At 31.3% G+C, this 8,525-nt stretch overlaps 1 long non-coding RNA gene across 1 annotated transcript; it reads right to left on the bottom strand.

Moving 5' to 3' along the window:
- Positions 1-2,808: 2,808 nt before the first annotated feature.
- On the bottom strand, positions 2,809-6,919 carry LOC130961423 (uncharacterized). The gene is made up of 5 exons (XR_009079538.1): positions 6,563-6,919; positions 4,309-4,391; positions 4,120-4,227; positions 3,151-3,540; positions 2,809-3,054 (listed from the first exon to the last, which is right to left on the bottom strand). It is a non-coding gene; the product is annotated as an uncharacterized LOC130961423 (long non-coding RNA).
- Between the last annotated feature and the right edge of the window lie 1,606 nt (positions 6,920-8,525).

Genomic DNA, 8,525 nt, shown 5'->3' with positions numbered 1-8,525 from the left:
GGTTACGGTGAGGGAGTGCTGGGGGGTGAGGGGGTGAGGGGGTGTGGGGTTGTGATGAGGGACAGAGGGAGAGAGGTGAAGGGGTGAGGGGTGAGGGTGTTGTTGCTGTTTGGTGGTGGTGGTGGTGGTAGTGAAGAGAAGAACGATGATGACGAGGGTATTTTGGTCCAAAAATTAGGGAAAGGATGGTTTTAAAGCGTTTTTGAACGTTGAGGATGATTTTAATAAAAAAAAAAGTTCGGAAACGATTTTGATTTCGATCCCAGACCTTGGGGACGAAAAAAGTACTTATCCCTAAATATTAATATAGTATATTAATATATAAATAATATTTTTTTATTTTAAATAATTTTTAAAAAAATTACTAATAATTTAAGTTGTATTTAATTAAAAAACTAAATTTAAATTTAGTTATTAACTAATTAACTAATATAATAAAAATTATCACTATTTTTTGAGTTTATTTATTTATTTATTTTTTATTATTATACTAACTCAAATGTAATAATATAATTATTATTATATGTTAAGTTTAACAACAAAAAATTTAACATAAACAGACGAAAATTATTTATATTTTATTTTAAAATAAATATAATATAATAAAGGACATATATATATATATATATATATATATATATATATATATATATATATATATAGTATTTTTTTTAATTTTATGAGAGCAAATACCCCTCTTTATTACATGTGGATGGGTCCTGTATAATAATAATGGGCTAGTGCATAATTAATGGAAACCACAGGGTGCTTTAATAATTGAGACTTTATACAACAGGCAAGATTTGTATGCAATTTTTATGTAAAATTAATCGTTGAAAATGATTAAATATTAATTTAGTTAAATATATTAAATTATTTAATAATTTTTAACTAACAATTAAATACATATAAACTTTTTACCATTTACCACTTAGATTTGAACTGGTACTACCGCGTTATATAATTTTTTTTAGTGCCGCCAATACTAGGGCTATGAAAATTGGAGTAGTAATAGTCACTATTTTCTTTAATTTGTTCAGTTAAGTTTTACATATAAAGTATGTCATCTTTTAACTTTTGAAGTCTAACTCTTTCATCGAATCTAATTATGTTCTATAAATTATCATAAAGAATTCTAATATACCTATCCTAAAATACTTATAGTAATTTAAAAAGTGTCATTAAAATTAAACTATTTTTTATTATTTAACAATATTTTTTAAAAAATATTACTAAAAAAAGTGTTATTATAATATAAAAAAGTATAAATTTAATTTTACCAATACTTACATAATTACTGTAACCACCTTAAATATAAACATATATATTAGAATTCGTTTATTTAGATATATAATTTTGATTGATATGTAAATATAACGAATTAACGATAGATGTTACAGTTAACATTTACTCACTCTTAAAAAAACATTATTGTTACGAACGGTTAAAGGCATGGTTCTGAAAATCGGATCGGACCGACCGTTGAACCGGTCCGACCGAAAACCGGTAGCATAAGCGATTCGGTTCTTATTTAAAACCGCTCATGACAGAACCGCAGGAAAACCGTTAAACCGGTCGGAATGTCTAATGCGACGTGGTTTCGCGCGAGAGAGAGAGAAAAAGAGGGGTTGGGCCGTGGGGGGGAGAAGAACGCGTTGCTGGTCTTCGTTACTTTCATTCATTATTCCTTTCACTCAAAGAAAACAAAAAGAAAAACCCTAGCTAGCCTTCACCGCCGCCGAATGGAGTGATCCACTGCCGCCGTTCGTGACTGTCCGAGGAGTCTTTCTTCGTACTGTCGGCGTTATCCAAGTCAAACCCCTTGTTTGCTGTCTTCTTCCTCGCTCGGCGCCCATTCTCCATCGGATTCGTCCTGCTCGCGGTCGTTCTGTCACCGTCGTCGTCGTCTCGTCGCCCTCTCGAAGGTCAGTGACTTTGGTGTGCACTTGTTCGTTTTTCGTTTTATTCTCCGACTCTCTGTTCTGAAATCAACAAATCATTGAATGATTATAGGGTTTTGTGTTTTTGTTGAAATCATTGATTTGCTCTGGCTTTGGCTTGCTGCTGTGGGTTCTGGTGTGCTGTTGTGTGTTTTGTGGCTCCGCTGTGCTGCTGCTGCTTTGTGTTTTTGTTGACACTACAACAAATTCGGGCTGAGGCAACCCTTTAAAAATGTTGCCTATAATAAGGAAAAGTGTTGCCTTTGATAAAAGGCAACACTTTTCGACAAAAAGCAACGCTTTTTGGGGGGTTGGCTATACGGCCGTTACCTTTGGTCTAAGGCAACGTTTTTATGTATTAAAGGGAACCCTTTTTAAGGCAACCTTCAATAAACGTTGCCTTTTCTGCAAATAAAGCAACTCCGCAAAAGGGTTGCCTTAGAGCACCCAAACACAACGCTTGAGATGAGACGTTATGGCAACACTTTTTACGAGTTGTATTTTCTAATACATAAAACAACACTTGTCCTGAATTTTTTAAGTTGCCTTTTCATATACCTAAAGCAACACTTGTGCAAATTTTTTCTAGTTGTTTTTTCATATACCTAAAGCAACTCTTGGCCAGATTTTTTTAGGTTACCTTTTTCATATACCTAAAGCAACACTTGCCCAAGTTTTTTTAAATTGCCTTTTTTATAGAGCTAATGCAACACTTATGTAAGTGTATTTGCAGTTGTCTTTTTTTAATACCTAAAGCAACACCTTATTGAGTTTCTCTTATGTTCTCTTTTTTAATATCTAAAACAATATATTTTTTACCTTTATTATATTTATATGACATTTGAAGGATATATAACACCCACATTTGAATAAGCTAATAATATAGATTGTATATATATAGAAAGGTCTACCAAGTGCCAATTAACATACTTGCCAAATTACTAAGTCAAATAAGTAATAAACATAAGTAAACAAAATACATGTTTTTCTGATGACGAACTTAAACCAAAAAGAAACTAAGTTTTCGACTTGAAACCAAAAAGACTTGGTGCTTCACCATTGCGCCAAGAATTGCCTTTATGTCTTCAGAGAACTTCATCCAACAATAAGAAAGCTGCAGTCAAATTTAAAAGAAAAAAATTATAGTAAAAACATTAGCTATACAATAACATGTATACTCAAGTGTTACAACAATTTAGCACACATATACCTAATCATGATTTGGAATATGAGTCGATGGAGGAGAATGCCGAGGAACTAAATTTGGATCTTGTGCACTATTTGCAGACGATTGCTTAGATCGCAAGAGAGAAAGCGCTTCATCAACATTCATACCAGGAGAAGTTTGTTGCAGCATAAGTTTCACAATATCTTCCAATCCTTGCAGTCGTTGCTTATGGTCATCTAATTCAGTTTTTAAAGCTGTTACCTTCTCTTCACTTTGTTTTTTTATTTCATCTATTTCTTTATTTTTCTTAAGAGAAGCTTTTGTAACAGTTCTTCCAAAACATCGAACTCTTCCTGGATTCTCTTTACTAAAAACTTTTTGAAATGCATTAGAAGGAGTTTCTCCAGCTTCTTGGAGATCATCAAGTTTATCCTATAAACACAAACAGCCATAAAACATCCATAAAATAGCAGTCCATGATAGCCATAAAATAGGCATAGAACAGCAACTAAATCAGTCATAAAGCAGCCATGAAACAGCCATAAAATAGTAACTATGATAGCCATAAAACAGCCATAAATTAGCAGTCCATGATAGCCATAACACAGGCATAAAATAGGCATAGAACAGCAATTAAAACAGTCATGTAGCAACCATAAAATAGCCATAAAATAGCAACCATGACACCCATAAAACAGCCATAAAATAGATACTAAAACAACAACCACGATAGCCATAAAATAACCATAAAATAGCAATTAAAATAACAATCCATGACAGCCATAAAATAGTCATAAAATACCTGTCATGGCAGCCATAAAATAGGCATAACATAGCCATAAAACAGCAACTAAATCAGCCATAAAATAGCAACTAAATCAGCCAAATGACAGCCACAAAGTAGATACTATAACAACAATCATGATAGCCATAAAACAGCAAAGAAAATAGCATCCATGACAACCATAAAATAGCATCTAAAACAAGAAAATTATAGAGTAACGAACTTACAATAACAGCCTGTGTTTCTACATCAAGTGTTTTCCCTTTTAGTCCATTCCGAGTTGCAACAAACATTTCAGCTTGATTTGGTTCCTCTTTGTTCTCTTTTTTCTCACGCTACAGACCAAGATAGCAATTACAAAGTTATAACATACTAAAATTAGGGGGAAGTAACGAGTAGAGAATTGCAATCTTTACAGAGTCATGGCTCAACAAATTGCAATCTTCAAGTTCTAGAATGTCCACCAATGTTCCTTAAACTCCTCCGAAGCAATCTTTCTCTATAAAAGAGTAAAGTATCAAATTTACATTATTCTTTATAAACAATTTAACTCAATCAAAGTGGCAAATAGAACAATCAATTGAAAAATAATAATCGATTCTATATGAACTTGTTAACTCAGCTAATTACAAAAATTAATAATTTTTTACTTTACATTAAAAATAAATTAATCACTTTAACTTTAAAAGTTATACACCTGAATTCTAATGCTTTTTTAGGTGTGTATATTCTAAAGATATTAAATCCCTGACCATGTTTTTGTGAAGACATAAATTTCTAAGCAAAAGTAAGTACTTATAGGGCTTTGACCACTGAAAAAAGAGTGACATAAGTCATTCTATTGACTAATAGAAGTACCCATGTGTTTCAACAAAAAAAAACTATATGAGTATTTAATTTTTGTTTTTTTTTTTTTGAAAAATCAGTTTTAAAACCTGATTTTTTAACAAAATTTTCAAATTAAAACCAGTTTTTGAAAATCCAGTTTTAAAACCAATTTTTTCAACTAAAAATCCAATTTTAAAACTAGTTTTTAAAAATCCAATTACCAAACCAGTTTTTTAACAAAAAATCCACTTTTAAAACCACTTTTAAGACATGAGACACAGAAAAGCAGAGAAAGTGCTTCAAATTAGACACTATAAATAGTTCTAAAACACACTAAAACTACAGTTAATTGCTGCCTCCATTACTTCACATACAAACACAAATACAAATGCAAAATACCAATTCATGTCATGATTAAAACCAAAACAAATGATAAATTCTGCAGGAAGTATAATGGTAACTCAGGTGAAGGTATATATCACAAGATTCCAAGCAGTATAATAATTAAATAAATAAAATTCCTCTATAGTTAGAATTTACTTTCAATGTGACAGATTATATTACTTTTAGGTAAAATGTAAAATTAAAATTATGTTGTTAACTGTGTAGTTCCTTAACAATCTAAACAAATTAAAAGCTTTATTATAGTTAGAACATAGAAAAGAGAAGCACCCATCAACCAAAATAATATAGGTCATTAGCACTTTTCAGTTTTTGTCATAGAAAAAGCAATTACATGAATCAGAATTAGTGGAGCAATTGGTAAAGAGCGATAGAAAAAGCAATTACATGAATAAATGCATAAAGTCATGAAGATATATGTAAATCAAATTAGTGGATTTGAAATTGGATAACATTATAAAAAGTATATTATCTATACAAGACACATACACACACAACACCAAGACATTAGATTAGACTTGTAATGCACTTATGGGTTCTGTTTGGTTTTTGCATAGGAAGGCATGTTTGTCCTATTTGCTGGTGCATGTACTCTGCCACTATCATCAAGTGGTCACAAATCTTTGGAAAGATTCATGTGATAGTAAACCTACACAACTATAGTACAACCATTTGCATTAAAGGACAAACAATTCAACTTAAATCATTATTCTATAAAGTTGATGTCTGTTACTCACCATTCATCAACAGTTACTGATCCATTTCTCACGTACTACGCAAAACAAAACCAATTCAAACATAAAACCAACTAAATAAATGTCTGATGTTATCAGTTACCATTATGCGCTGTCATTCATCTGAGTTTTCATATCAAGAATAATAGAACTTAACTAGCATGCATCTTAATTGCTTCCAATTAATATAGTCTCTATATAAACATCAAAAGAAACAAACCCTGCATAGCTACAAATTAAAAAGAATAATTTCTAAGAATAATTATCATCAATAGTTCACAACAAAGAATTAAATTAGAACCCAAATTTCACTCTAATAATTAATAACTGATATTTTTTGTGACATGTAATTAAAAAGAAACAAGAATTAACAACATATAAAGATAGCAATAATCAAATGAAATTAGTAGTGATCATCAGATAACACCAATAATAATATTTTGCCTACAAAACCCTTTGAATCCATGGGAACCATGCTTCTGCAATTTTCTCCAAATCATTATTAAAATAACCATTCTTCTACATCATATTTATCATCAAATACAACTTCTCCTAATTTGCAAGTACAAATATCTAATTCATATAAGTTTTTTTTTCCAATGGGCACCACTACAGAGACACTAGTTGGAATCGATTGAAGAATTGAATTAAACGGAAGAGAAAATCAAATAGGTAAAATAGAGAGCGCAAGAAGAAAACTAATTACTTGGTGAGCTACGACGGCAGAAGCATTGATCGGAGAGAGTGAAGCTGCGAAGAGGAGGAGGTGAGACAGGGGAAGAAGAGGAAGAACGAGAAGGGTTTCTCAAAGGTGACCGCGTACTTGGGGCCAAGACAGGAGAGGAGAAGCCGTGGAGCAGCGTCCGTGGAGATGATGACCACGAAGGAGAGCACCGCGCCGACGCCTTTGAAAGGGAACACCGCCCCGTCGCCGACAGCACCGCGAACGAGACCAGAAGTTGAACGCCGGGACCTCCTGCTGCCGTTTGTGTCCCCTTTTATGTTGATTAGGGAAGTTAGGGCTTATGGTCGGTGCTGGGCATAGTGATGATGAAGTTACTGAAGCACTCACTAGAAATGATTTAAGGAAAACTAAAGGTCTTTCTTTTTTTTTTTCTAAGTTATTTGATTGGAAAGTAAATATTGGGGGGAATAGGATGAAAAGTTTCCCTCTAAAATTTTTAGCTATGAATAATTTTAGGCAACTTTTTATAAATGTTATTTACTCAATTTTTTTTATAACTTTTATAAAATGTTGTATTTTTATTTAAAAATATTGTCTTAAATATTTTATATTGTAAGATTTTTTAAGTGTTGTTTTAGATATCAAAGACAACAATTTTTGTGGGTGGCCAAAAATTTAATTATCTTAGCCTTATTCAAAAGTAACATGTCAAAAATATTGTCTTTGCCTATCTAAGGCAACTTTTGTTAAATGTTGCTTCGAATAAGGGTTACCTTAGGCCAAAAATGTTGTAGTGTGAAATCATAAATGATTAATAGCGAAATTTCCAATAAATAATAGAAACCATAAACGATTCTCTATTCTGTTTTAATATAATTACAATATTCTGTGTATCATCATCAACTATAATTTTGATATGTGTTTTTATCACGTATAAATTGCAATGAAATTTAAACATAATTGTGTTGATATGTTGGTGTATATTCCTTGCCAGGGAAAACGGATGGAGCTTTTCTGCATCAAACAATGGATAAGTGGCCTTCTTCCAACCTTGAGTGAGTTTAAATTGTTTAAAGCTGTTATTCTATTTTATTATATTGAAATAAATCAAATAATTGATTCATAATACAGATTATTCACTAAGTAATTTACATGGCTCTTGCATCTTTTAGGCTATTCTTTAAAAGCTGTTTTGATGATTAACTATGACCCAGTTGGACCGTCTCTCTGTCTACCATGTAAGAGGAATTATAATTTATCACTTATATTGAAAATTATTAGTGTATTTTTTTTTTCCAAAAATAATGGATTGATTTATAATGAATTGGATGCTGACCACCTTGTTGATTTCATACAGAGACTGTAAATAAACAACAAACAGAAAATTTCATAGTTGGATATATACAATAATTAATGTAAGCTTGAATTATCTCTTCATAAAAATTGTTTTTCCACTTGAAATTGCTTAATTTTGAAGTACATCTTGTGTTGGTGTGTTTAAGAACTTTGGTAACTGTATACCACCAACTAACTCTGGTTTAAGATGATAGAGGATCTATATTGAATTATTCTTTTAAGTGTACATCATATGTGATATTAGCCCTATTTTTTTGCATTTTAATTCTTGATTTACTAATTGAAATTATGTCAATTAAAGAGAAGTGGCTTAGTGCATGGTGCATAAAACCTGTTGGTGGAGCACTTGTTAGGCAGGAACCAGAATATATCTTATTAGCCTGTAAGTACATGAGGTCTAACGTTCAATTTCAGAATATTAATTTTTCATTTTATTTTATTTTTTTCAAAAGACATAGAATTTTAAACAAATTCTTATTGTTATTTATTTATTTTATTCTTATTGTTATTTTATTTTATTATGGAACGATTTTTTTCAGTTGAACCATGGTTAGACCGATTGAACCAATAAACTAATGACTAAAGCGGTTCGATAATCGGTCCGATTTTCAGAAAAAAACTATATTTT

This window comes from Arachis stenosperma, chromosome 1 (assembly GCF_014773155.1).
Source record: "Arachis stenosperma cultivar V10309 chromosome 1, arast.V10309.gnm1.PFL2, whole genome shotgun sequence".
NCBI lineage: Eukaryota > Viridiplantae > Streptophyta > Magnoliopsida > Fabales > Fabaceae > Arachis > Arachis stenosperma.
The sequence above is the reverse complement of the archived record's forward strand: the minus strand, read 5'-3'. Positions and strand labels throughout refer to the sequence as shown.